Source organism: Poecile atricapillus, chromosome 1, assembly GCF_030490865.1.
Source record: "Poecile atricapillus isolate bPoeAtr1 chromosome 1, bPoeAtr1.hap1, whole genome shotgun sequence".
NCBI lineage: Eukaryota > Metazoa > Chordata > Aves > Passeriformes > Paridae > Poecile > Poecile atricapillus.
The window spans coordinates 48,928,309-48,943,995 of NC_081249.1; positions in this window are offsets into that span (position 1 = coordinate 48,928,309).

Genomic DNA, 15,687 nt, shown 5'->3' on the forward strand with positions numbered 1-15,687 from the left:
CACAGAGTGGACATAGTTTATCTGTCTCCCTTACCCCAATCAATGCATGAAGGCTCCTGTATTGCAGGGATAGGGTATAGACAGCCCTATATCCATTTTTTATCATGTGGACTGCAGTGCAAAGCCGTTCTCAGTTCTATCCCAAATCACCCTGAAGGAACCACTCTGCTCCACATTGGACTAAACACATCTACAATACAAGATGTTGGAGAAGCTGGGATAAACACAAGGTTCACCAATGTTGTAGCATAAATACAGTTTTGGAAATGAGCAGTTTGTATCTGCTGCACGTATCTGGGTGTGCAATATCTGAAATGCAGCGCTGTGTAAAGATATTTCAGCTTGCATTAGACTAATTGCAATATAATGCAGTTTCAATGTAGCACTACACTTATGGGAATAGCCCTTCCTCAGAGGTGGGAATACTCACCCTGGGCCACTGCCATGCTAGCACACATCTATTCCTGTAGGACCAGAGCTGGTGTGCATACAGGGATATTTACTGGGCCATACCTGCCCATTCCAAGTGCACTGTGCTTCACTGAAATTCATTGGTGAGTTTGCTCAGATGTATAAACATAGTACCTGAACATAATAGAAACAATAATCAAGCCTCCTTCAGCTGTGGTTAATGACATTCCTGCAGCAAATTTATTTCTTCTTGCAAGAATTTGAATGCCAAGAGTAATCACATCAAGATCATTTATCAAGAATTGAGATGTGAGACTCAATTTTGTAGCTGGACCTCTGTCTCTAATAGGATTTAAAGAACATTTCAGAAAGAATTAAAACCCTCACTATTATCAGAGGGAGTTAGAGTCCTATGACATCTCACCTCTGATATAAACCCACAGGCTATTGCAGCTAGAGACCTATGGTGATATAGCACTAGGTAAGTGCAAAGTGCTTAAAAATGTACTCAGACAAGGTCATGTGTGAAAGGGAAATTATTTTGTAATGAAGAAGATTCATTTCCCACTGAAGTTCAATCAAACAGAAGAAAAGAGATATATTCTTAATTTGTCTCCATTCAGATGAATTCATGCTGAAATAAAAAAAAGATACACCTAATTTCACTTCAAAAGGACTGAATAGGACTACATAAGGGCTTACTTAAGGAATTGGCTTAGAGCTTTGTAAAGTGCAGTGTTGGGAAACTGAGCATCTGTGGTTTTATATTTCAGGGATGATGCAAGGTTTTTCAACCTTTAAATTACAGCTTGTGCAAGCAGTACTCTGTTATTTAACAGATTTGCAGATGTGTCCATCTCCAAGGCAATGGGCATTGCATTTCTGTCATTCAAATGGCTGTGATTCAAAATACTTCAAAGAATGAATGAATCCCACCCTCTCCTTCTCTAAAGGCTTCTAAACACTACTTGGAGGGATTCTAGCAGAGGCTATAATAGATTTGCATAGAGATACTCCTTGAAGAGTTTGCATATATAAGAATTTTCCATCTCTATTTTAGAAGCAAAAGGTATGATGGAGCTTTACTTGAACCAGTTATACAGGCAGCCACTGGCAAAGCTTAGTCCAAGTATAGGCCTTGCTAGACTCCTCCCTATCTGTCCATCTCCTGAAAAAATCCTAAATGAGGGAGGGGGGGGGCGGGGGGGGGGCGGGGAGGGGGAGGGAGGCAGGAAGGCAGGCAGGAAGGCAGGCAGGAAGGCAGGCAGGAAGGCAGGCAGGAAGGCAGGAAGGAAGGCAGGAAGGAAGGCAGGAAGGCAGGAAGGCAGGAGGAAGGCAGGAAGGCAGGAAGGCAGGAAGGCAGGAAGGCAGGAAGGAAGGAAGGAAGGAAGGAAGGAAGGAAGGAAGGAAGGAAGGAAGGAAGGAAGGAAGGAAGGAAGGAAGGAAGGAAGGAAGGAAGGAAGGAAGGAAGGAAGGAAGGAAGGAAGGAAGGAAGGAAGGAAGGAAGGAAGGAATTAATTTTTCTTTGACTGTTGAACATATCACATAAATAGCTGCATAGGTTTATGACTAATAATATCTGCAGTGATGCAAGCTACAATAATAGTTATTTCTCAGAAATAAAAGCTGAGTTCAGTGAAAGGACATAAGGTTACATGTGTACAATCGCTGGGAAATACTGACTGGCATTTTTCCTTTTGACCTTAGTTGACAGTGTTACATTCCAGTGGAAAACACTGCCAAGTCTCAGTTCAGCATAAAAACAACATGAGGAAAATACTCTGTAGCAAACAAAGAGTATTAGTAGAACTAAAAACTGTTTCAATAAAAAAAAGTCACACTTGGATCCATCAGCATCTCTGAAAGCCTGTTTATTCTGTTGCCTGAAATCTGACAGGACCATGATTAATTAAATTTACTACAATTAAAATAAGTGTTTGGGGGAAACTAGAAACGCTTTGTTTTCTTTTTCACACTAGGACTCAGCTGACTTACATACCTCATCACAAGATGCAAGGATGTGGCAACTCTGCCCTTCTTTTTTTTTTTTTTTTAAAAAAAAAAGGCTATGATAAAATTAGAAACAGAAATCTTGAAAGCTTAATATTTTACAAGATATTCTGCAATAGAGGATTTTTTTTTTTTTTTACACTTTGGTTTCATGATTTGGAGTTTTGGCTGTCAGTTTACAGAAATAAATCTCAGAGAGTCAGATTTGCGTTTGACTTAAGTGCCTCCTCAGCTCTCATAATGCTCTCTTTGCATTGGGCTGGAAATGTCAGGCTGTTAACCTGGTCTTTCTGAAATAAAATAAATAGTATCTTTTACTAGGAAACATGTAAGATTTTGCCAGATTGTCAAAGGTGTTAGTTGAAATGAATCTTCTAAAAATTAATCTCTTTCTGTGCTGTGCTGTTTCCCCTTCTGAAAAATTTTCGGACTCTGACCCCTGAGCAATTTTTGATTTCCCAAAAGGGACAGACAATAAAGCCACTGTCTGTAAAAAAGAGGCAACACTGTCCCTGTACAACAAAAGTCAGACTTCTCTCCTTTTTTCACAGTTGGGACAAGGATATTGAAGAAATATTTTTTGAGGGTTCCCCTCTGCGCTTGTACTGCCACTGCCTGGGCTGGGAGCAGTGAGATGAAGGCTCCCTACAAGAAGGTGCCCCACCAGCTCCTGAAGAGACTATGGATCCAGAAAGAGAGCCAGGAAGATCTTGAAAAGACGTCCACCTGGTTATATCTACATTGGCAGACCAATGCTGACATTGTGATTTTGTCATCTCTATTGTTAAAAAGTAAAACAGTCCCTGGTATGGTTTAGGCCCTGAACCAATTCCTAAACAAATGCTCAGTACAGGCCCAGAGTTAGAGAAAAGCTGTGCACTATTTCCCAATAGATAGCTGGGATGTAGCAAGCTTGTTTATGAGTTGTAAGAACTAGACTAGTCCATGCCAGCTGGCCAGAGAGGATTGAAGCATGGATCCTGGCACTGCTGCATTTGCACACAGGGATAGCCCTGTGTTGATGAGAAAAAAGCTATGGTGTTTAGTACTAGGAATGGGATGAAATCAGTATGACTCCTGACATTAATAACACTTGTGGAAGTGCCTAGAGAGACCTAGAGAGGTGAAAAACAGCTTATATCCCGTAGAGCAGTAATGCTGATTTGAGTAGGGAGGAAAGCAGATGGAGAGAATGGACATGCTATTCAGAGGGGAGAGAGGAAATGGGCTCCTCCCAGCACATTTTTGACATTAAAAGTCCAATGGTTTTCTTTTTTTATTCCTCAGTGTTTACAGATGTGTTCAGTATTTTCAAGATCCAAGATTTTTTTTGTGTTCCTTTGTATCTTGGTCAACTATATTTCATGGCTTTGGGAGCTGTTGGCATTACAGCAAAATAAGATTGCTTTTCCATGTCATGGGCTTTTGTATAAATTCAAAATGCTGAGAAAACTCCCTCAAATTTGCCTATTTTTAGATAAACTATTGGGAAGTATAAAAGGCTAATCAAGCTGAATGGAAAGGAGCAACTGCACGTCTACTAAATCACCATGCTTTATAATATTTTTCAAATGAATTTTCTATCTGTAGACAAAGCTGACCATCAAGTTCAGCAGCAAAAATAAGAACTCTTTATTAATTTGAATTTTCTGGTAAGGTTCACTGCCTCTGCAGTAAGAGGCAAGAAATCCCAAGAAGTCAGACTGACAAATTTTAATAATTACTTTGTGTTGGAGGAGGGAGTGGCAATTTTATATCATTACCCCTTTCTGAGATTATCCAATTGGCCAGGTTAAAAACCTGTTTCTATCACCTTCAAATTTACTTTGAAACAAATAAGGATTATTTCAATTGCACTTGTAAATGAAAAAAAAACCTCATTTAGACTCATCAGTTTTAATTCCTTCCCTTTATCATTCTTACCACAACTAAGTCAAAAGAGGGTATTAAACAGTACCCCTTCTTTAGGAATTCAGTAAGATAGATTAAATGCTAGGTTTTGACTATTTCATTTAATTAGAAGATAAATTTACTTTTGGTACACTGAATCACTAAAGCATATTAACAGCCATTTTATGTAGGTGTTAATTTAAATCCTAAACCAGCAAAGGTTTTTCATGTCCCTGAGCCCAAAATTATGTGCGTATTTTTCTTTTACATAGAGTGAACTGAATTGAATGTTGATTTTATCGGACACCTACTTTTGCTGAAGTTTCATTTCCTGTGTGGACCTGTTCTGCAATGGCATTTTCACTGATAAATAACACACTAGATTCTACTGAAAGACAGATCATCTTACAGCATTTCTTACTGCCTTATGAAATAGTTGTTTCACCCATTACCTCCTCACTCCATCTTCATTAAACTGCCACACCCATATAACAACTTATGACAACAACATGTAGAATACACGAATTTAAGGAATGTAGGGGCCCCCAAGCAAATTTTGTTTCCATCAAGAATCACATGAAGTTAACAATATAGTAGAGATACCTTGAATGTTGTGCTAAAATGGTCAGAGGAGAGAAAAGTCTGTGTCCTAATTTTCCAGTGCCACTAGACGTGGCATCTGCTGTCTAGGTGGCAGCACTGCTTTCAGAGTCATCTCTACAGGGAAGTCTTCCCACTGCACCACGGAGCGGAGCTAATCCTGATGAGTCGAAATCAGCTAATGATTTCACACCACAGGAAGCCAAGTTGTGGAATGACGACAGACTACAATGTGCCAAGTGCCACAGACACACCAGAGATGTGCAAATGGAGAGAAAGATGAACTGAGACATTCTCCAGAACTGATTTGGTTTCTTTCTACCTAAACGGGCCTGGGGTGGAACCAGTATTGGGAGCAAATATGTGGCTCTGTGTCCAACATTGCAAGTCTGCTTTATGCACCCTACCCCTAAAATCACAAAGACTCACCAATCACCTTCTTGTTTGCTTTTAATTTGCTTTATGATGATTGACTTAACAAACATATCCCAAGTGTCTCACCAGCCATAACCTGATACCTTACATCTGCTTTACCTCCACAAAGACCTCAATCCAGTACTTGATCTAAAAATAAGACAAGCTGCAATAAAGTTTGGTTCCATAAAAATAGCAAATGAAATTTGTCATTTTTCTTTATGTACCTCCAAAGGCAAAGACAGTGGTGTTACCCACTCTATGTCAAATGATACAAATATTGGGCCACTCACTAGAACCTGGGACATATTCCACCTTTTCTCCTGAAGCTGATGAAGACTCAAATCCACATCTCCCTTCTCTGAAAAGGTAATCTAACCATGGGGCTACGAGTCATACAGAAAAAGGAATGAATGGCAGCAATGTATAGTGGCACAGATCCAGAAACAGAAGGAAGGAATGTCTGAACCCAATTAGCCTGACAGAGAAAGGATTTTTCTAGGATGTGGAGAAGGTGGGGTTGAGCTCTCCATCAGCAGAGTAGTGATCTGAATCTTAGGTTTCAATGCTTGAGCATGAGCTGAAATTATAAAGAAAAAAGCAAAGAGAACCACTCCATGTTATGATTTCAACTTTTAAAATTAAGAGTGGGCCCACCCTGAAGGAAAAAAAAAAAAGTCTTCAGGAGAAGACTTCTAGTAGTACATCACAAGGCTTTGTAAAAAAAAGCAAGGCACAAAAAGACTCATAGAGCACATGCTGTGGCAATTCAGATGCTGTCCTTGGCTTGGTGTTGCCATGCCATGACGTGCCAGCCAGTCTGGCTCTAAATGCCAGCTCAATGCAGAGAACAACTGTTACCCTCAGGAAAGTAATGGAAAACCTACACCACCTTTGCACAGCTGCAAAGGCATCAAGGAACTCTTGAACTGCAGTGCAACAAGGGAAGTTTTTGTCCATCCTTTTCTTTCTGCTCCTGCCTTTCCTTAGGCCAAGACACAAAGAGCCTTGCTCTTCCCCTCAAATCTAACTTGGTGAACCAACTTTGTGTTCCATTCACAAAGTATGCTCACACCACAAAGTGTTATCACCACTCAGTCAATGTTTTTTCTTATCTAATTTCATCCTAGAATTTCTGCCTTTTAAAGCACAGATATAATGTCCCTGGATAATAAGACTGGGAATATTATCAGCTATTTATTTTTATACTGGTATTAGAAAGGCATGTCCTAGGTCTGAATCTCATTAAATAATTTCTCTACAAGTTTGGTATTTACATTCTAGAGGCACATGGGAAAACATTGTAAATATTTATAATACTCTGGATGAGGAGACTTGAAAATCAGTAGAAAGAAGGTTTCCATTCTGCAGTGAAGACTGTGAACATTTGCTTTCCTAGATGAGATGTGCCTACTTTCACTTTGAAGGCTTGCCAGGTGGTAAGACTGAGTTAAAGTACCTGGCAAATGCAAGTTCTGGGTACATCTGAGCTGTCAGTTGGGCCTGCTTCTATTGCCCACGTGCACATGCTGGATCCTTCACGGAGAAACTTGGTTTCCAACCAGCTAAAACCTGGAAATGCTGCAATGACAAAACCATCTCAGAGCCTGCTCCAATAAGCATTATGGGTGGAAGCAAGCCAGCTCCCATCACCTCCACCTGGCCCAGGCTTCAAACCCCTTCCTAGCAGGCAGTGAGCTGTCATAATACATAACTCCTTATGCAAACACACCCTTGGCATCCTGCACAAATACACCAGTGTTTGAGATGCCTGGGAGTAAGTGGCTGCAAGGGATAGCTGCTGCATCTGTCATATCCTAGTGCTATAGATAGGGACAGGCTGCTCGAGGGGGCGTGAAGCAAGTTGTAGAACACAATTCACTGATTGAAGAAATGGGAATCCATCCTTAGAGCAGGTGGTGGGACCAGCACAGACACAATCATCCTTTCACTGCTGAATCCTTTCAGACAGAGGTTGTGTGCAAGCCAAACACAGAGAAGTTGCAACTGAGAAAAGTCTGGTTATGCCAACTACTGAAGCTTATTTGAAGCTCATTTCCTGCTAAGTCTCAGCTTGAGAACTAGTATCAGCCAGTCATGCACTGAATGCCCTACTTACTATGCTTACTTGCCTATGTTTTTGGGGGAGGTGTTGTCTGTTTTTATTTTAACCACTGATAGAGACTGTGCTGAATGCTGTAGATCAGGTTTGGTTAACCAGCATTGCCCTGGGGCTTTGTGCTGTGTACAAATTCCTGCATGCACAACCTATTTTTTCTTGTTTGGTGACTCCTCCCAGATTCATTGTCCACTTTCACCCCAATTGCCTCTTTCTATTTTCTGTCCTGCTTGTGGTTCTGTCCAAATGCCTTATTATGTGCATTTTCTAGGATCTGTAAAATGTTTTGTTATTTTTATCTACTTTCGTTTTTACTGGGTTTTGGGTTTCTTTTTGGTTTGTTTTTGGGTGTTTTGTTTTGTTTTGTTTTTGGGGGGTTGTTTGTTTGTTTGTATGTTTGTTTGTTTGTTTTGGGGTGGTCGCTGTTGTTGTTGCTTTGGTTTGGTTTGGTTAGGGCTTTTTTTTTTGGCTTTTCTTTATGTCAGCTCTGTGATTACCTGCAACCTATTGCATAAGAACACAAACACATTGTTCAAGGTTTGGGGATTTTCTTTGATCATTAATAACTCTGAACTCAACAGAGGACTAGTAGAGTTCTGCATCATCTACATTCAATAAGTTGCTCAAATGTGGCAATCTTTGTAGTTTTGTGAGTTGTTATTCAAGTGACAATTTATTGAAAATTGCTTTTGGAATAAATATTAAAGTAATAATTGATAGATATTCAAGTAGTTTATTAAAATTCACATAAGAACTATACCATATGCATTTTACCTAGTGGGTTTTTTTCCAGCAAACTTTTTTCTTTGACAATTTTTCTCCACTCATAGAACCAATTAAGTACCGACTTAAATATTTCTCACCATATTTCTTTGTTCTACAGACACCTGTCTCAAAATCTGATGACCTCATAATACTATAACAGATAAACTATTTTCATCTTATATTTATTATTAAATATAAGTATTTTTCTACAACTAGATGGGTTTTTTTTCTTTTTTCTCACCAATTAGAATTATCATAAAAAGTAGATGAAGAAATTAAGCATTCAATGGATGTTTTAATATCTATATTCTAAACTTGTTCTCTAATCTATTTAACAAAGCCCATTTCATGATGATTTCTTATCCAGCGGTGGTCAAATTACCTGAGATTCTTCTACAAGAAAATTATTTGTTATGAAATCTTTGTTACTCTAAGTGTGTTATAATCAAAGCCTGCTGACATTTCTTTCATTCCTCATCCATTTCATCTTTCCCAAGACAGCTTCTCAGCCAGGCTTCACTTTCACTTCACATTTCATCAACAATGCACATGACCCTGCTGCTTCTTCCACCTTGCACTATCTTCTTGTACTTATATTGGCTAGTCAACAAAAATCCCTTGAGTGGCAGCAGGCTCTTGCTGACCTGCTGTGTTGGTGGATTCAAAATTAGGCGTGAGCCACACACGAGCCAGCAGTGCACCTTGGCAAAAGATGCCGAAGATGGCTGACATCATCCAGAACTGGATTAGTAGGAGAAGAGGCAGAATTTCTTAGGTCACATGAATAATAGTGTCCAGTTTTAGGCCTTCAGCACAGGATGCAGCAATAAACAGGGATGAGTTCAGTAGGGGCAAGTCAGCATGATTGTGGCTGGACCATTTGTCCCAAGAAGAAAGGCTGTGGGACTGGGGCTTGCTCAGTCAGGAGAAGAGATGGCTCTGGAGGGACATGACAGAAGCCCCCAGTATCTGCAGGGATGTCAGTAAGGAGATTGAGCCATGGTGAGAGGTGTGAGGCTGAGAGGCAGCAGGCACAAATTAATAAAAGGGTGTTTCAAAGAGGATATGAGGAAAGACTTTCATCCCATGAATGCTGTCAGGAGGAGAAGGTTGTGCTGAGAGGTTACGCCACCTCCATTCATGAAAGAGATGACGAGATAAATCCCTGAGCATCCTGGTCTGGCCTCAGAGCTGGTCATGATTTAAGCAGAAGACAGGGCTAGACCTCTCAAGGTTCCTCCTCTCTGAATCATACTGTAATTCCGTGGTTACAAGGATTTCCCGCAGAGCAGCATTAAATATCACATAATGCAATTCTCATAGATCCTCTTATTAAAACTGTTCAGATTTAGCATTTACCTGGTTAGCACAAAGACTGCATTTCATCACTTGTAACAATCATAGCTGATGGTGAGATCTAAAGCTCTGGCTTATTTCATATACTCTTTGCTATTGTGTGGAGACACTAGAGCACATTCATGCTCTTGTTCCTTGCCTTCTGTCTCCTAGCAACTCCATCTGCTGCCTTATTTTGAATGTTGGAAGCACAAGTCAGATTTATTTTTTCTAGTTGGTGAAAAGCTGCTCCTTCACTGATTCCAACATATCTTAGCACACAGTTTTATATTTAAGATGCTGGAGTGCCTTTTGCAGAAGTAAAGATGATTTCATCCTGCATTCTGTCATGACAAGAACCTCTTTTCCACAGATCCAGGCCACTTCTTTACCCATGGGTTCTTGACCACGTAGGAATTTCGGTGACTATTAGTATTGTCAGTTGTCTGCAAAAAATCATTAATCCACCTTTGGTTTGAGGGGGTGATTCTGTTGGGTTTTATTATTGGTTATTGTTTGGTCTTTCATGAGCTATAATTAGTCATTCTCTGGCATCCATATTTCACACAAATCTCTATTACTCATTCCCTGGCACATGACATATTTCCTTGCCAATATTTGTGGAGCACGCTGTGAGCTGAGTGGCGCTGAGAAATACGTAATAAAAGTGCTTATCCTGTACATGCCTGTCAGTTACACACCTGTTAAATTTAACTCATCCAGCTCCACTGTGATATTTTTATCCTCGACTACAAGTGATTAACCATCACAGCAATACAATCTCTAATCCATCCAATGGATAAAACAATCAGGCGATCGGTAAAGAAAAGGAGGCAAAAATCAATCTGCACATGGAGGATGTGAGAATGCCTGAAGAGAGCACCAAAATATTGCAAAATATTACACCTTTCTTAAAACATTTTATTCTTTATACATGGAGGAGTGACTTTTATTAACAAAGTATCAAACTGAAGCCTAAGCCTTCTTTGTAGACTACAGAAAAATCACGATGACTTTAATGTATTTTCAATAGAATTGGAGCTGAACCTTTTGTTTTAGAGGTCTCTGGTCCCTTAGTCTGAGTTTTTCCCTCTTCAGTAGTTTTCATTCCTTTCCATAGTTGAAATATTTGTTAGTCATGTCTCCAAAGCTTCTTCATTTATCTTTGCAACTGCTTCAGGCATTGCCTCTTCTGATATTAGTAAAATTTACTGTTGGGCTGCTCATTTTTGGAGTGGAGTCTGTGCTCAAAATTTGAAAAGGTGAATTGAGTGGGAAAATATTCAGGTTGGATTGTACCCTTAAACCGAATCTGAAACAGGAAAGCAGCAAGTGCAAAGGCTACAAAGTATTTACTGGTAAACATCCAAATGAATTTTCAGCTTTATAACTCATCATTCCTTGGAGTCTCTCTCTTGAGCTATAGGACTGAATTGTGACACTCAAACCAAATTGATGTAGTGATTGTAGCAGCTTTAGGAGAGCAGATTAAAAGAAAATGCAATCATCAAAGTACATAACAGTGCAGGAAGCTTCCCTTATGCAGCATACAGACTGTTAAGCTGTTACACAGCCAAATTCTTTATTTTGACTCCATTATATACGACCCCTTACATAGAAGGGTGAGTTTCAAGAAAACCCACATAGCAGCATTGTCCAGAATTTTAATTTTTAAAACATTCCTAAGCAATAGCTAATGGCCCACGGTTAAACAGTACAGGTGATCATTGTGTTGGTATATAGATGATGTTATCAACTATAAAACCCCACCCCCTTCCAAAATTCCCACGCGGAAACAAAGTAGAATGTAGCCCAGCAGCCCTTTCTCCCTGGAATCTGGAATCTGTTGAGGCTGTTGTGAACAGAACCAAAAATCACCCAATTTAACAGAGCAAAATTATGACGATGAGTTAATCCTCCCAAATGTTTTGCCCATGACACAGTAACAAATAGAGAACAAGCATGGAACACACTGGCTGTTTGTGTTTATTTCTTCTGTAGTTGCCCCTGGCAACAATAAAATTAGCATGTAAAAAAGTATAGTAAGATACATATTGATTTTATTTGATGAAGAATATATAGTTTTGAAAATGCAAAAAATAGTTGGGAAAAAAAAGAAATTTAAATGGTGATCTTTTTAAGATTTCTATTTTAATTTGCACAGCTGCAGTCTTCTATCATAGTGAACTAAAAGAGCAGTGAATACCAGGCAGCTGACACTTAAATCATATATATCTTCTAGTTTTCAGCTCAGCATCTGCTGCATCATTTCTCAGATTTCAAAGTGGCTGGGGAGACCAAGGATGAGAAAAGTGCATCTTTTCAGCAGTAAGCATGTATTTTTCAGTAACAAAGGACTACAGGCCGTTGTCCATTGCTATTACACAATAGCGGGGCACTCTGAATGTCTCATTTTAATTTAAAGAAAAATCTACCTCTATGATAGCAATTTGAGGGGAGAGGACGGTCACGGGAAAAATAAACTTGACTCAAACATATCAAATTTTCATTTTCAGGAAAAATGAACATACCCATTTTTCCAAAGAGTGCAGACAAGCTGTTTCCAAGGTGGGGTAACACCTTCAAGTACCTCCAGAAACCAGCTCAGGGAAGTTGTTGTCTTTTGTATTCTGCACTAGTTTTTAGTGCCAGAGCAGAGTTCTGATTTCAAGAATTTCTTCCTTAAAATGAAAGGGCCAGATTCTTCTCTTACACTTACAGAAACTAGGGGAGAAATACAATAGAGTAACACCATCATTGGAGCAAGGAAAGGATAAGAGACAAGAGCTTGAATATAGCTTTATTTATCACTCTTTCATTAAAAGAAATTAGAGTTAATTAGCCCAGTTTGTAGCAAAATTAAGATATTCCATGCATATCCTATTTAGCCTTTCTATTATCTTTCCCTACATTTTCTCTGTATTTGTCAGACCTTATATAAAGGAGCATATTAGATGACTTTGGCCCACATCATTAGCAAAATCAATATGTTTTAGTTTAGAATCAAATTTAAAAAAAAGAAAATTGCCACAGAGAAAGCCAATCTTGAGCAGACAGTTCATGCCAAAGCAGATAAATCCCCAAAATCAGCAATCAGTATTTCACAAAATAGACTTATCCACAAACTAGAATTTAGAGACTGGCACTCAACACCAAAATGGGATGAAGTGGTGAGGTTCCCCTCCTACACTGGTGTTCATGGTCTAACCATGGGGGTGCTGCCAAGCTATGACTAGTCTGATGTGCTCAGAGCACCAGTTCTCATGAAGCTTTAGGGAAAAACTGATTAAGCTGCTGGGTCTAAAGAAAGAGGATGCTTTTTCTTCCTCCAAACTTCCCATTGAAGAACAATAACCTTGTTTGCCAGTTCTTCAATTCGAACAAGCAGATGCATGGTCACAGCTGGAACAAGCGGCTTTTTCCAGTCAGGATTCACCATTGGGAAATATTTACTGATTCCTAAAGATTAAGGGCATATCTCAAAAAACATTCTTGTTTCTTAAAATACATCTGAAGGGTAACGACTTGTGTTAGGTGATTTCAGATGCACTCTCCATGTTCCTCATGACCATTTCCATTTTTCAGGCAGTAAGAAGGTTGTCCAGGGAAGAGGGAATACTCTCAATTCCTCCTGCTGAATATTTTTTACCTTGAATAAAACAACTAACTTGTGACTGGGAGTGTCAGCACACAAATGAAGCCTGCTGTCCAATTAGGTTCATTACTCTGGATCCTAGATTAGTACAAGCACTTCACGCAGGGTCGTGTTACTGTCTTTTAAAGATACCTTCCCCTGTGTGTCTTACTGTCCAGCAGCTGTAATAGCTCTTTATCTGTCTTGATGAGGTTTTATGCTTCCCCCTCAAAAGCCCTGATTCTATACACACATGCACATTAGCACAGAAATACCTTTCCTGGCATGCATGGTGCTCTCATCCCATGGTGCTGCAGGGTGAATTCCCTAGCCAGCAGTGTCTTTGCAAGGCATGTTTTGTAACAGCACGTTTTTCTTTGAACGCAGCCCTGGTGTAAGAACCTAGTTAGGTGCTTTTCAAAACGTTAGTTGCGTTGCTTGGTTACAACACACAATATTTAAGAACTGGACAAAACAGACTTAAGTAACCTGGTGCAAGAAATCATCTAAAAAACAAAATCCAACGTACCACATAAACCCTGTTCTGGACAAATACAGATGAAATGCTAAAAAAGATGCTATTTTTGCCACAAACGTCAATAAAACAAGCTTTCCCCATTACAGCTCATTGACAATTCACCCAGTTTGAACAGTAGACATGAAAACTTATTCCTGGAAAATGTTACTTTGCACATTGATTTGAAAATTGTGAAGTACAATTTCAAAATACATCTGAGGGTTTTTGCTCCCAGTATATCAAGACTTATTATTAGTCTTCTTATGATCTGTCTTCTGTCATTAAAAGGATGCCGGGGAATAGGAATTCACTCTTACAGTGCTAAATAAATACCATCATTAAGGAATATAAGATACTCAGCTTCAATAGCTCACTTTTATAGCAGTAATTTACTAGGTTTTTCTTATGACATAGCAGTACACTGCACACTTAACAAGGATGTTCATAATCATTCAAATATTGAGACAAACCTCTGGCTGTTGCTATGATACAGCACTCATTTTACATTCCCATTTAGGTTAGAAGAACATTTGCTCTGCTGTTTACTACAAAAAAGACAAGACAAAAAAAAATTCTGTGTTTTATTTCCACTCCTATTTAAGGATGCCTTAAAATGACTCACAATACCTCTTGCCCTGCCTTTTGTTAGAATTACAGGGCTGAGACATCACATTAGATAACAGCATTGAGACTCCCAGCTTATTGTTTTTAACCTAATTACTATAACATTGAAAATTAATAAAAAATATTACATGTGGGCTCGTATTATGCATTTACGTCTTCGAAAAGGAAACAGCCCAGAAGCAATTACTGTTGGTTCTAATTTTCTCTTCCCCTTGTTCCAAATCTGAGATTTAAAAGGAGCTAGTAAAGGGGAGAATCATGGTGATGGCAGGTGTGAAGCTTGTCTTGGAGATATTTTGTTGGCATTGCAGATGAAGTGGAAAAATTAACAAGGAGAAAATTATTGAGTGGGCAAGATAAATAAGGGTGAGCTAAGGTGTTGATCTTTTCTTCTTTTCACTTTTTCTTATCTTTCCATTTGAAGTTCTTGCCCTGTGGTTTCAAGTAGGATTTGTTACTGGCTCCCCTGTACGTCAGAATACTTCAAGCTCTGGTTGGGGCTGAAGGGACCTCTGAGTTCATCTGGTACAACCCCCTGCTAAAGCTGGTTTACCTTGAGCAGGCTGCACTGATTGTGACCAGGAGCTGGTTTATACGTCTCCATAGAAAGAGGCTCCGTGATCTCTCGGAGGATGACAGAGCAGAGCAAAGAAATTTTTCCTCACGTTCACATGGAACTTCCTGTGTTTCAGTGTTTACCCCTTGCCCTTTGTCCTGTCACAGCACCACTGAAAAGAACCTGGCCCCACCTTTTCAACCCTTGCCCTTAAGATAGTTCATCGGTCATCTCTTCAGGCTACACAGGCCCAGCTCTCTCATAACTTTTTAAATAATTGCTCCAGTTCTCTAAAATAATGCTCCACTGGATCATCTTCTTGTTCCTTGTCTTTCTTGTACTAGGGAGCCACAAAATGGACACAGCACTCCAGATATGGCCTCACCAGGGCTGAGTAGAGGGGCAGGATCACCTCCTTCATCCTTCTGGAAAAGTTCTTCCTAATGCACCCCAGGATACCACTGGCCTTCTTGGCCACAAGAGCACACTGCTGGCTCATGGACAGCTTGTTGTCCACCAGGATGCCCAGGTCCTTCTCCACGAAGCTTCTTTCCAGTACTTTCCAATATTATCCTGCAGCTATTTTATGGCAGGATGGATTGTTTTGTCTTTTCTTGAGATAGTGATGGAGCTTCTTTACCCTGAAAAATTTAGTCTCTTCCCACACAGTCTTGTGTTCCACCTGGGGAATATATACCTATAACTATATGGTGTCATTCTGGCTTTGCTGTGCTTTACATCCTTTCCTTCTTCCATCGAATAGCATTGCCTCCTTTGCTTTTTTCTACAATTTCAGAGACTCTAGAGGGTAA